The sequence below is a fragment of the Acromyrmex echinatior genome, chromosome 11 (genome assembly GCF_024713525.1).
Source record: "Acromyrmex echinatior isolate Ae372 chromosome 11, ASM2471352v2, whole genome shotgun sequence".
Classification (NCBI taxonomy): Eukaryota; Metazoa; Arthropoda; class Insecta; order Hymenoptera; family Formicidae; genus Acromyrmex; species Acromyrmex echinatior.
The window spans coordinates 6,750,210-6,762,509 of record NC_141862.1 but is presented as its reverse complement, the minus strand read 5'-3'; the positions used below and the strand labels follow the sequence as shown (position 1 = coordinate 6,762,509).

Sequence of the window (12,300 nt, the reverse complement as noted above, 5' to 3'; positions counted from 1 at the left end):
AAAAAAATTTGATTTTTAATTTCTGTAAATTTCTGTAAGTTTTCTTTGTATTTACAGACTTTTAACGGTGACCTAAATACTTTAAGTGTTTTTGAAAGCACAAATTATAAATTGTAATTATTTTTATATATTGTAATATAAATTTATTTGTGCAACTAAGGTATTTTTATTAAACAAATAGTGATATTTTTTTAAATTTGTTACGCAGAATATTTGAAATTGCGATCGTTGGGCACAAGGTCAAAGGGCCCGCCTATTATAATTGATAATACATAAAGCTATTATTAATTGCAGCGGCAAAAATCAAAGATTATTTTGCTATCATTTTTTATCTTTGACATAACATGTGCAATTTAGTGTTCAATTAATGTGATTACTGTTCTTACAGTTAGACACGTTGACTAAAGTCACATTAGGAATATATTCTAAGCAGACATGAAATGCAATAATGTGTAATTGCATTCGCGTTACTTAATTCGATTACGTGCACAAGACGCGCGTGCCGCGAATCGCGCATCGGAAACCAGTTTCTACTAGCAGTTTCCACTTCACTAATTTCCGTTCGAAAGTGTTCATGGTCACAGGAGAAATGTTGTTCATACATTACGACGGAGTGACGTTGCTTGCGCAACGAGATTTTCATTCGAGTATCGATTCGCGAGTAATACTTCTTTAATCAACGGTGAGTTAAAAGCTGTTATTCATATCTGATTATTATTCGTCGAGTCATATTCTCACCAATCTACGCTTGTTAATTTATATCTACTTGTGCTGAATAGAATTATATTAATATCGTTGAGAATGACTTGAAGTAAGTCGAAACGCGTACGGACTTTATATTTTTTATACTTTTATATTGAAAATGGACTTGTAAACATTTCTATTGTTATACTTGCGTACCGCGACTTCTTTCCCTTACATTCTAGTCTTTAAATTGTATATCTACTTCATTTTTTGCAAAAAAAGATTCTACTAGTAATCTTACAAGTAATCTTCGGTCCATGATTTACAAATCACTTTACTGAAAAAAATGATTTGGATTAAATAGTAATTTTGGTAGAAAATGGACGAATCAAAATTATACGATATACATATCTACTAAAATTCTGGTTAAGATAATTAGATTTCTGATTGATACAATTATTCTGGTAAAAATAAGAATTCTAATAATTTGCCAGAAATATTGTATCAACCATAATTTATTAGGTGTTGGAATTAATTCGTAACGTTTTACAAGAGATGGGAAGTACTTTCATTAATGTATTTTTTAATGCTCATGTGAAATAAATAACATTCTTTCATTAAAAAACGCTACGAATTAATTCCAACACCTAATATATCTCAACTAGAATTCTAGTAAATTTAATCAGAAAATTCTGATTCGTTTATTTTCAACGAAAAAAATTTTTCTTGTTACTCCTTTGTGTCGTCACTCCTTTGCTCTCTCGGATTAATAGAAAAACTATTTAAAATAAAGTAAAATGAATCAACAGATAGATTGTGAGACATCTTGTGTAATTCAGAGTAACCAAGAGTTGTCTTACGTCAAAAACTTTTTTAACGTACGAATGAAAACAACTGTGTTTACCACATCTAGATAAAACACGCAATCTAGATAAAAGCATTGATGTGTGGAAAATCCAGCTGGCAATGTTTTACATACTTATGTCGACACATCCACAATGGAAAGGATACGTTCTCTCTCTTGGTGACTAAATGAAAATGGAAAATGAAACAAGATTTAAAACATTTTATAATTGAAAAGTTAATAATGTCACAACATTCTTGCTATCGAAAGTTCCAAATTAAAAAAAAAATTAGCTGTTTTTTTTTCTCTTAATTGTGAAATATTACACGTGATTTCACATGAAAAGAAATTTGTAATGGGTTTTGCAAATGGATTAAAGTAAGAGAAATGTTTCCGTTGATATTCCTATAAAAATTACTGGTATTTATGTGAATGTAGTAGCGTAAAATATAAAATATTCGTTATTCGCACGAATTCATTTTACTTGACACTCGTCAGAGTGGTTTCCAAAGCAGATATTGTCGCGCCATCGCGCTGTAGAAAATGCTATGTACGGAGTTAATGTAACGACATCAACGCGCAATATGAGACGCGGAGTTTTCTTTCTAGCGAGACACAAGACGGTTCGTATTTCCTCCGGAAAGGGAGTCTCTCTTAAACGTTAATGTTATGCAAACGCAAGAGATACGACGACGCGGCGGGCTGCAGGTTTGCCTCGTTTCTCGATCTTCTTGTAGCGTAGAGAGTGTCGGATTACAGATAAGACCGTAAAAGTATCGCGCTCGTTCGTTACTGTTGAGGTAATGAAATGAAAACATCAATGAGAAAGCGACTTAACAGAGGTACTAGAACGAAAATAACAAACGTGAGTGACGTATATTATGCGTGATAAATGGAAGATTATTAGTTATTACGTTACAAAATGCAGATGAAATTTTGGTCGGTCCTACATTATTATTATTATTATTATTATTATTTTGTTTGCTTATAGTCATTTTCACAAGTTACGCGCGCATTGTCGTTATGAAAAACTAATTTATCCTCTTTTCCTCCGTCAAAGCACGCGGGGAGAATAAATAAATGTTCAAATTAGCTTACGTCTCGCGAATTTCGCTTCGCTGGCGCGCGGCGTTGCAAAATTTTTGTATTTTACGTCGTCACAACGCGGAAGTATTTTACTTTCATACACGTATGTACGTAGGTACACAAAGTGCGGGCACTCGGAAAAAATGTACCTAGTTGTATAGCTATGAATAGTCGTTCCGAGAGGTACGCAGGCGGAGTTACGAACAGTTCGAGTGTTCGTAAATATTTCGGTAAACATTTTGCTCCCACGCGTTTTAAGCTATGTAAACAGAGGCGTGTAGAACGCGGGAAATTAATGTCCTTTGGAGTTTTAATTTTCGGCACCGAGAGATACACGATTATAATTCTGAATTACTCCTACGGGTGCGAAAAAACCACGAATGAGTTTAAATTAATAAACTAAATCGTTGTATAAATTGTACTATTGATATTATTATCAGTTAATTTATTAAAGATAAGTAAAAAAATTAATATAAATTTTGTAACATAATAATTTTTTAAATTTCTTACCGTACTATTACGGTAAAAAATTCTTTCTACGTCATTATTATTATTACAGTTATTCTTATTACATTGTTATACGTATTTTTAATGTTTTCTTTTACACTTGTCAAAGAGTACTTTCATAAATCGTAAATTTGAGTGACGTTTTGCCTCGAGGAGTTAGTGAATTATTAAACGGGAGAAGTAATCTAGAGTAAAAAAGTGTATCCATATAGTTACAAAGAAATATAGAAGGTACTTTATATTCCTGGTGGTAGAATATTTTGCGTGCAAATTCGTTTGACCTGATTAAAGTTTCATCGAAACTTTACCGGCGACTTGTGTTTACGGTCGTTGGTACAGATTTCCGCGAATGCACACTGAAATCTGCGTGAGAGATTCGCGCTTCGTGTATACGTCGCATGTTTGCGAAGCTCCTTTGTTTTAAGATATATTTACTCGAGGCACAACCTCACCCTAGGACTAGAATAATAGCTCCATACATCGCGCCATTCGGGGATTAGTATGCGCGCAAGATAATCTGGAAAGCAGCTATTCGAGGCACGGCGTCTTCAATCTCGACTACGGAAGAGAGGCGAAATTTTGGGATGTTTCACGAGTGACGGACGAGAGAAAGCCGATAAACGAAACATTGTGGCAACATTTTAAAAATTTAAAGTAAACGGACGAGATAAACGTGTAAAGTCAGAAAATCTCTCACAAAATCTTAGCTTTCGAAAATTCGGAAAATACAACGTAATCTCAACTTTTGATAATGTAGCATGTACGTTGATGCAATATAAACAAGATAATATTTTCAACATAATCTTGAAAAAGATATTTTGCGATTGAAATAATGTTTCCGAATAAAAGTAAAAATCGTTATATTCGGGACAATCTCTAACAACATTACGGGGATGTCGCGAACAATAGATTTATTAGACTCTGTTACGAGTACCGTAACGAGGTCAGCTTTAGTAACGAGTGTATTGAAAAACGCAAGTTCCTAATTCTATTTGCCATTCAATTAACAGTTTAAATTAGCGTCTCGCAAAAGTTGGAGATTTATCCGTTCCTAGTTTTGCCGTGATTCCGCGAGATGTTTTTGCGGCACGAAAATTGGCACCACTCGCCTCGCCCTGCGGCGGCTTGCGACCGTGATTCGATGAGCAAAAAGCGAGGTAATTGGATTCTGTTTGGCACGATGGAGGATCGTCTATCGCACATTTCGTATGTAAGGGCGAAAGCTCGGAATTGTTAGCGCGCGGGGGGAGATCGGAACTAGAATTGCGGCGAATCTCGTTTACAGGTAACGCTCCCATGATTTACCCTGTTAAACGTGGTGTGTCACTCTCGGCCACGTTCTATAGCGCTCGATTATGCGCCGACCAACTGAGAGAGGAGCAAATAAAGTCTTTGACCTTAAACTCGAGTTCGAGCCAATACTCGTGCCAACGCGTGATGTAACGCCCGATCGTTAACCTGCGCGGTTCCAATATCCATCCATTGCGTTCGCTTGTTTGCTCCGTGCTCGACCATGCGAGACCGGATTCGGTCTTCTATTATGATTCGATCAACAAGATTGTTCCATTCCGTATAGGGAACGTTTCAAATGTATCCTTCTATTTCTTATGATACTCATCCTACATATTTTCGATTCAGCGCGAATGAAGATAGTTTTGCGCTATTTCAGTTACAATTTTTTTTTGCGCTATTTTAATAAAAGATATTTTTCCAACATTCCGGTTGGTATTTTATCAACGTTGTTTTTTTTTTGCTATAAAAAAATGCGGATTCCGCTTTATGCGACCTGTGAAGTTAATACGGTATTTTATTAATATAAAAAATCATGATGGTATGCGTGCGTTCTAGTAACACTTCCCTCTCTCTCTCTCTCTCATAATTTTACAATTTCTTATGAAAATAAAACACAGTTTCACATTTTTTATAATTATGATAAACTGTCAACACATTTTTTTTTCCGTGTCGCGCTGTCTTCTATATTTAAAGCTTGAGATGTATTAAAATTGGTAATTGAAATTTTGTTTTCAAATTATATGTATTTATACAATTCGAGAAATATTAACAAAAAAGAACTGCCAAAAGTGAGAATATTTATGTCTTCCTTGTTTAGAGAGGAAATATCGTTCTAAATTTGCGAAATTAGCTATATCTTCAATTTGGTTTTTTAGACGGAAGTTCTTTTTAAGGAAGTCTTTTGGTAAGAAACTATAGAATAGTGAAAAGTGCTACTGGAACTGTCATTATTTTTTTTTGTATAAATAGAATGTCGTGCTAATTCAACAGCTCCTCCTTTAACATATATTTCAAGATCACGAAATATAATAACATTTTCTATTTCATACGTATTTTCTACGTATATTTATTGTACTTGAAAAATACGTCACAGAAACTGCGCACTTCCGTAAAAGAATCGCGTTGCTTTGACGTGACACGTGATATTTGATTATCGGAAGACGTCTACTTTATAAGCGAGCGTTCCATAAAACTGAAACTTTCCGGCTCCGACATTTCGTATGCAACGACCCCAATAGTAGGGAGGCATCGATTCCGGGCAGATTGTAGAATCCCGAAAACCCTCGGAAAGTTCGTGATTCGACGGCATATCGTGGTGAATTTCGACGAATCCGAAGAAATTCCTGTCGATCTCTTTCGCGTCGCCAAGCATGGATCACGTGGGCAACGAATTTCCGGTATCCGACCTCGTCGTCGGTGGTGGTTTGAAACGATAATGACGACGACGTTTGAACTATATACATTCCAAGAAAGGTCCTCTACGTGCACGGGATCCGGTGTTGGATCGACGCCAGATCGTTTCCGGGACTCGTCGACCGCGAATGTTCCGCGCGTTGCCTAGCAAATATTAGACAAAGGACGAAGGGACGTTGTACTCTCCGGCACCCGTTGACGCTTGCCAATCTGATTTTCGTCGGACGTAGATGCATAATGAACCACTCGGGTATAAACCTGACGGGGTGCTACACCATGATAGACTCCATATAACGCGCTTTGAGCCAATTCTCCATATAGTTTCTCCAAACATTCGAAGCAATGCATGATTATAGTTGGCAAACTACATCTGTCTCCATAAAACTCGGTAACAATCAGTGACACTGATTGTTACAGTAGTTATACTGAGCTATTCTGGCGAGATTAAAGCGAAAGACTCAATGTGTTTGCTTATTTGTAAAAATTACGAAGAGGAATAAGAAAAAAATTATCGTTTGTATTTTTAAAATTGTTTACAATTTAAATCTTTAAATGCACATTATTGTAAGCTAAAAAAATATGTTAGAAATAAATCAACTCCTCATTCGGTAAAAAAAAAAGAAAAAAAAATACTAATTGTAAAAGTTAAATTAAAAATACGAGCGTATTAAAAGCAGTGTATTCACGGAAAAACACTACTGACATTTTACTCGCCATTTAATTTAAAGCAAAGCTTTACTTAAGCGAGATATTAAAACTCAACGTTTTACCACGAAGGTATTTAAGGTTCCGTCAAGGATCACAGAGAGACAGTGGTAGGAGGTTTCGTGGTCTTTCCACGAAACCTTTGCCATGGACGGTAGATTTATCAGAGTTGTCTGTCATTATCATTTAACAACGGAACAACAGTCCTTAGTTAACTATCTATGAATGAACGATGCTCACGACAGGCGGGAGATCGTTAAGATCTTCTCTCCTGCGGAGAGATTTTCCTGAATCTCTACATATGCGTGTATGCCGTACATACCCTCGTACTCTCATCACTCGCACATACTTCACGATCCTAACTATCCCTATAACGCGACAGACATATATACAGACGTATATCCCGGCGAGATTACAGACACGCCCTGCGAGACGTTTGCGGGCTAATTTGCGGCGCAATGATTGCGAGAGTCTCCATGGCCGCAAACGAGACGATACTAACATCAACGCGTCGACGGGCGTACGGTATGTTTTGAAGAGGTACTTAGTCAAAGCAGTCGATCTTCCAAAAGGGCGTCAACCCTCGCTCTGTCCTCAAGTCGTAAACGCTAAAGTGCAGCGCGCGCGAGCTTTCGGAAAGCTTAAAATAAAATGAGAAATCGGAAGAACTACACGAAAAGACAAGGTAATTATCATAATTACTATTTTACGGAAAGTTGTGATTACGTATAATTATTACAATTGCATTTGTCACAATTGTATAGGAAATGTAATTATACCGTTACAATAAATGTTCCTCTTTAGCATCTTCCTTTCGGCGTCGGCATGCAGGAATCTTTTCCGTCCGTCTTTCATTTGCGAAGGGAACAAGTGGCGAAGAACCGACGATACGAGAATTGCTTAACATTCCCGAGTACCTATGTGGAAGCGTTAAAGCGCAATTACCGTTACGAACGTTACGAACGTTAGACGAAGGACCGAAGTCCGCTAAGTCTGTGGTTTTCCGTCCGGGACAGTTTTGTCGCGCGCGTTTCGCGGTTTTTGCGGCGGGCCGCGAGTCTGGTTCGGTCGACAAGGGAACGGACGCGGACAGGAGCGCTAACGATGGTTAACGAGCTCGGATGAAACGATGAACGGCGACGCGATATGCGCGCGACACAATGTGCGTGCGACACTCTTCTTCTCTCCTCTCCTCTCCTCTCCTCTCGTCGTTCTCTTGGACCACGCGCTAAATACGTCCGCCAACAAATGCAGTTTGCGTCCATGTAGTATCGCACGCGCATACCGTAATTTCATCGAATACAGCGACGGGAATACTTTCAAATTGTGGGACACTTTGGGAAATCCAATAATGTATAACATATACGTACCATTTGACGTTAAAAGGAAATTAGAGTTTGCCGATATCGTGATGCGTTCTAAATCATTATGATATATGATTAGTACGATAAAAATGTATGTATTATGAAATTCTTTATTTCAATTATACGAGTTATGCGAGTAGACGTTATTTATAAATGTTTTATACATATATAATTTATAGACGCGAAAAAATACAGTAAAAATATATTTTGCGTGGCGGGTGCAAATCATAGGATACTTCGAAACGCGTGATTCGAATGCAAAATATAAATTTCGAAATATTGTGGAAAAGAATATGTTTGAAATATGGAAATATTCAATATTATCGCGCAATTTCATCCGTGTTATGTTCCTTTCTCGTCGACGTTTTATGCTTTACGCTATATAGTAGGGGTTGGGAATTAATTCGTAGCGTTTTATGGAAAGAATGTTTTATTTTATTCACATAAGCATTAAAAAATACATTATGAAGTACTTCCCATCACTTGGAAAACGCCTACGATTATTCCACACCTAAGAATGTGCAGTATTGTTGCGGAAAAATTATTTTACGTCGTCAGTTTCTTTGGTGAAGATGGATTTTTTTCGTCGACGACGGCAAGCTCGTTTCGCAGAACGAAACGCAAGACGCGAGACAGCGGTGAGCGTTCTCCATAAGGCGAAGTTAAGGAAGTCGACGATGGACACGGAGAAGAAACATTGTCGGGAAAATAAAAAGCAGAGCGAGAGAGAGAGAGAGAGAGGCAAGAGCAAAACGCAGCAATACTTCGTTATTACGCGAAAACGTAAAAGCGAAATACCGAAAAAGAAGTCATGGACGAAGAAGAAGAAGAAGAAGAAGAAGAAGAAGAAGGCAGGAGAGAAAAGAAATTGCAAACAAGTGCAAAACAAAACTTGCATTTTTTTCATTATTATTGTACGAACGTGCGCATCTCACGACTATACGAACGAAAATCCCGTCGTCGAGAAAATGCCATCCATCGGAATTCCATCCCCGCGAATCAAGTCAATACGATGAGTTTAGATACGATGACAACGCGATCTAATTCACTTTTCTAACGCGAGGAAAGAACGAATACGGTAAAATTATCTAAATTGTTTCGATTTGTCTTTCCAAGAGCAATCGCCTTTCTGACGCTTAGCTTTATTTATTTCAAAGAGAAGACAGATCTGAGCAGAACTTGACGGCTTGCCTTTACGTTTATGGTCTTCTCACGTCTGCTAAATTATGTATAAGTCTGTTAACGCAGCTCCTACGTAAAGTTACGTTAATTTTATGCCATCTTTTTAAAGTCTTTTGTCTAACGTTCTAAAGTCAAGAAGCATCTTTCATATCTTTAGAAAGTAAGTAAGCGTGCAGTATTTCTGTGTGAGAAGTAAAACGACGTTCTATACACATCGAATATTCTGTTGAAACGATAGAACATTCAGATAATGGAAATGATGAAGATTCTATTATAGTATATTATCGAAGATATCGAATTAGTAAGCGTTTAATACCCGTGATGCTCGACGTAATCGGGTATACTCGGAAGTAAAGTACTCCAACATCCCCAATGCTATTCCGAGATCGGCGTGAGGTCTCGTAAGATAAGGGTGCGAGGAAGAAAGAGGAGACGAGAATCGGTAGGATTCGATCTCGCGAAATGGTTAAAGTGGCTAATTGGAATCCTGGTGTCGGGCGTGTTAGAGCTTCGTTCGCTCGCAGTACTAACGCGATAAATTCCAGGAGAGAGAGAGAGAGAGAGAGAGTGCGATTCGCTTCTCGATTCTCGGTTATTTCGATCGGTTATTTCGATCTCTCTTCTCACTGCACCTCCACCTTTTGCTCTTGGCACACAGTTCGGAATATGTACCCTGCCTATCTCTTACTCGCTTCTCATTTTTTCTCCCCTGATACTCCACCGACCCCCTTTTTTCCGTCGCTCTTTCCAGCTAAATTCAATTTCCAGTCGAATCGATAAGTAATGAACAGTATGACGAGGCACCTGATGGAGGCGGAATTACTTCCGGTTAATGTCTCCCGTTGGAGCAACGTACCGATAGGTCTTCGTTACTTTGAACCGCGTGGGCTTCCGTCTATCGATTGATACCGTCTATCGACTTTTTTTCCTTGAAAATGAAACCTTACAGGTACGTCAGAATTTTATTATGCGTTTTTTAATTTTTAAATATATAGAATTATCTTTTTACGTTATCGATATACGTTGATCGTTTATCAATACTCGCGATACATTTGGTACTTGATCATTTTGGTAAAAAAGAAATGATAGATCGGATGAGTTTGAAATATGAATCTCGCTTGGCTGGACGGAAATAAAATTGTTGCTTTTCGCGGATTTTTTCGAATGTCCACAATGTTACCTCGAATGCTAAATTCGATTTGTGACGGCGGATCGTTGTGCTTGTCGCAAGCTGCGACCTTTCGCGTTTCGATCGAATCCATCGATCGTCAGTTGTGACATTCAATGATGGAACAATAACAAATGTGCGACAGTTGCTAAAACTAAAGTTACCATCGATCTATGTAACATCTGGTCACTCCAGGCTGGACTTTTAGCGAAATCCAATTCGTATTTCGATGCCTCGATTTTGTATCCATTCAGATAACTCAGCAAGAATCTTTGCAACCAATGCAAACCCTTGTATGAAAATATATATTTTCAAATTTGTAGCTTAGTGACATGAATATTTTGAATTGGATAATCCAGTTCTACTTCATAATTTTTTATTTCTCGAGCTGGAAATGATTTATGGAAACTTTTTGTTCTTTTACGAGCAATAACGTTACTACAACATTTGCGTTAATAAAAAAAAAAAAAAAAACAATCGACTTCAAACAAGCCGAAGACACACGATATGTCCTCGTATATCTACACTTCACGTTGGGTTACATCGGTCACTCAAGGATGTTACGGAGACCGTCATTAGATTAATTAAACTCTCTCGACGGGAGATGTCTCGCGTCGGGTTGGTTCGTACAGAGGTACGACGATCGTTACATCGGGAACAGGAGTAGCGTCCTGTTGGTTGGACCAGCGATATAACGAGGTTAATTAGTCTGACGGACGGAGGGAGGAGGCTTGCCCCCAAAATCCTTCTATTAACGTCGTCAGCTGCGAACGCCATTACTGTCGTATGGCTGTTGCATAACCCGGAGCCCTATCTCGCGTCCTTCGCAATAACGGAGAGTCGTATCGCTAATTTGCCGATTAATTTACGTATTGTCGAAGGACTCAATTGATTCATGAAAATTTTCAATAATTAGGAAATTATCATTCGTCTGGCAAGATGTAGAGTGACTATGACTATGCGAGAAGTTGTTGAAATTAAATTGCTGTTATTTTCTAATGAGTGTAGCCAGAATAAAGTGAATTAAACATCACTTTACAGAAACGTATTATTTTTGCATGTAATATAAAAAGGATATATACATATATTTATGGATTTGCAATAATAAGTATTTTTAAAAGAATTTTACTTGCATGATTCTGGCATGATCCTGTTTTCTTTTTTTAATACAATAAGGAATAAATTTATATCAATGGACAGATAAATATTAATATAAATGTGAAATCTATATTAAAATATGAAATAGAATGAAGTTAATAAATAAAACTTGTAATAGTAGCCAACAAATGATGAAACGAGGTCAAATTAAGACGAGCAAGAAGTCAAATGTAATGTTTATTTCAAGAAATTCATATTTAATGATTGAACATTGAACTCCCCCCGAACGTTTCGAACTACTATAAAGTCCTTCATCAGGGGAAAATTGAAAGAATTGAGATCTATAATATATAAATGCGCTACATTTGTTCCTTTTTTTAGTAACGCATTTATATTATTATCGATTTAAACCTGTATAATTTTTCCGATGTCTGTTGATAAAAAGTTCTGTAATTTTTGTCCGAATTCAATTATTAAATATGAATTTTTAGACTTTCAAATAAATATTACAGCTAATGAAATAAAATATACGATAAAAATGTTTTCATAATGTAAAATACTTTAGTATATATTATTGTATGATTAATATGAATGAGAGTCTCTCGAGAGCCGAAAATGAGAGTTGTATTTGTTGTGTCACAGGTGACTATTAAAGCGTCGTTGATCACCTGTGGTGAGGCATATCCTGTCCTAAGATTAAACGACACTGTGGAAGCCGTGCATCCGACGGGAGAGCTCGAGGGTGAGTTTGCACAATTGCGGTTATGGAATTTTGCGCTCTACATTCTCGCAACAACTCCGCGCGATAATTTCGCAATGTCGCACATTTGTAATACTATCAAATATCACTGGTGTGCGCGTCCTTTTTTTAATTGTACTCTTTTCATTTGGAAAATATTTCACACGAAAACCGCTACCGGTTTGCCGGAAAAAATGACACCGCCAGAACCGTTACC

General features: G+C 37.2%; 1 protein-coding gene across 2 annotated transcripts in view; it reads left to right on the top strand.

Moving 5' to 3' along the window:
* Tpst (tyrosylprotein sulfotransferase) overlaps positions 1 to 12,300 on the top strand; it is a 78,029-nt gene that overhangs the window by 7,952 nt on the left and 57,777 nt on the right. The window contains exon 2 of one of the 2 annotated variants that reach the window (XM_011055787.2): positions 11,987 to 12,086. The exons of the other annotated variant lie outside the window; for it this stretch is intronic. The gene's annotated coding sequence lies outside the window, so the exon portion shown is untranslated. The remainder of the gene's footprint in view (positions 1 to 11,986; positions 12,087 to 12,300) is intronic. 2 annotated transcript variants of the gene reach the window in all.